Source organism: Poecile atricapillus, chromosome 1 (genome assembly GCF_030490865.1).
Source record: "Poecile atricapillus isolate bPoeAtr1 chromosome 1, bPoeAtr1.hap1, whole genome shotgun sequence".
Lineage (NCBI taxonomy): Eukaryota > Metazoa > Chordata > Aves > Passeriformes > Paridae > Poecile > Poecile atricapillus.
The window spans coordinates 88,790,299-88,792,828 of record NC_081249.1 but is presented as its reverse complement, the minus strand read 5'-3'; positions in this window follow the sequence as shown (position 1 = coordinate 88,792,828).

Below are 2,530 nucleotides of genomic sequence, written 5' to 3'. Positions count from 1 at the left end.
AAGTCATTTTTTAGACTTTAAGATGATGCATTCAAGATAAGAGAACAACTCAAGTGAAGCTGGCAGTTTTGTCCTGTCCATGTGGATCATGGACATGCAGAGGAGAGCCACAAGTAGTAATAAAACCCTGCTGAGTCTCATAACTTCCAAGGGGAGCAAAACTATAAACTCAGTTGTCCATGGGAGAAAAAGAAAGAAGGCAGAGGAATATGAATCAAACTCTCCTGTAAGGAGAAACATAACAGATGGAAAAGGTGAAGACAACAAGACAGCAACCAATATAAATTAGACACTATAAAAATAGAGAAAACTCTTAAGAAAAGCTTTGTGACTAGCAAAAGTAGTGGTAAAAGGAAAAGAGTATTTTGCTCTTTTACTCCTTTCAATCACAAAATAAAAAAAAGAAATCTTACTAATAGTACTCATCCATGCTAGATAAAAATGGTGAAAAGCTAGTGACGCAGAACAGGGGAAACCAGTCAACAAATACTTCCAGTTCCATCTAAAGAAAGGAACAGAATTTAGCAGTCATATGAAAACAGCAACTTCTATCTAGTACCGTAGTATCATAGTAGGAGATGAGACAACACCTACTAGGGATGCATATTTTGAAATCAGCAAAGAAACAGGAGTCCTGAAAGAGTTCAGTAACAAGCTCTTTTGCCCAGTCATTCTGATCTTAATTAAACTTGGGATATTAGAGAAACACTTTAAGACACTCATGACAGCACTCCCAAAAGGCAAATGAAACAGTTCAATGACAAAATTATGGAAAACCTGTAGAGAGGAAGAATTAGTGAATGAAAAAATAAAACCTGTAACACAAAGGTTTTATGAAATACAGATTCTGTAGTAAAAAAAAAAAAAAGAATAGAAGAAAAAGAAAAAACCCTAATTTCATTCTTAGATGATATCATTATACATTTGGTTTAACAAAGGGGACTGCATAGGTGCAACATACTTAAATTTTTATAAGGCATTGACCGAGCACCATAAGTCAGAAATATAAACTGTACATAATCAAATACTAAGAGGATTACGAAATGCCCAGCCTGCAAGTCTCAAAAAGAAGCTAATGAGAAGTTGCACTCAATGATGCTTTTCAAGTTAGCATAGGTCAGATGCAATATTGCATTTCAACCTGGATCTGAAAATAAAAATAACAACTGATACAGTTTGCGGGTGACAGAACTATGAAAGCTGTGAGTAACCTGGTCCATCAGTCAGCCAGGTCCATTCACACAGGCTGGACTTGGACACAGCCCCACGTGAGGCATCCAGGAAACAAGAACCCAGAGCATACCTGTAGAGAAAACACTTATCATGGAAAGCTGAGGCTTTGGATGATCACACTTGACCAGAGAAGCAGCCTATGAGCTCCTGTATAACACCATGAGAAGAGGTAAAACATAATCCTCTGCAGACTTAAGGCAAAGGGCCAGGGGGACCTCATCCATGGCACTGGGGCTTCAACACTCAGTCCCGAAGTGAACATGTTTATAAGATACTGAAAAATTTTACAAGATGTAGAAAGAAAAGACAAGAATAATTTGTGGGCTGGAAGAAATCCCTTACAGTGAAAGATTTACAGAATTCTATCTGTTTACCTTGTCAAAAAGTGGATTGAGAAGGGACATTAGAGTGTTTAAATACAAGTCCGGGGGGGGAGAAGTCCCATTCAGGCTCTCTGAATCAGAGGGATGAATGTTTCCAGAACTAGTAACCAGAAGCCAAAGCAAGGAGAAATCTGGCTTAAATATTTAAACAGCGAAAACATGAAGCCCTTACAGCAGGCTACCAATGGATTTTGTGTCCCAGTGCCTCAAAATCAAGCCAATGCTTTTTGTCAACACAGTTCAAATACACGAGTTCTTGGGGCTCAATACAGCCTAAATGCATTGAAATGTCACCTGTGAAATGCAGGAGTCAAACCAGACAGCTCCGTCTAGCCTAACCTATGCACCTACCAAACACTCCACCCGTTTGCAGCCAACCCTGGTGACTGAACACAGAGAAAAAGGTTTCTGCCACAAGCTCCTCAGGTGCAGAGCTCCTCGCTTTCCTTGTGCAAACGCCAAAGTGCCAAAGGCAGGGATGTGCCGCCCTCGCGCCTGCCCGCACAGCCCCTCGGGACTCAGGGCAGCCAGAGGCTCCTGCAGGGGTCGGGTGCAGCGGGAAGGAACACACGTCACAGGGGCAGGGTGCTTGCAGCAGCACCTTCAAGGAGCCTTTTACACCAATTTATTTCTATACAGGGTGGTTAAAAAAAATAAAATAGAAGCCCCTATTGGTTGTTCATACAGAAGTCTGGGATTCTATAGGCTTTGGGTGGGTGACTGATTTTAAAACCCAACAACACATGCTTTTTCCCTTGCCTTCTCATTCTCTTCCAAGTCAGCCTCCATGATCCAAAGAAACTAACAAGTAACACACAAGACTAGCAGTCATGTGGACCAATTAAAAAAAAAAAAGAAAAAAAAAAAGAGGAAGGAGAATTGAAGACGAAGAGAAAGGGAAAAACAAACGAAGA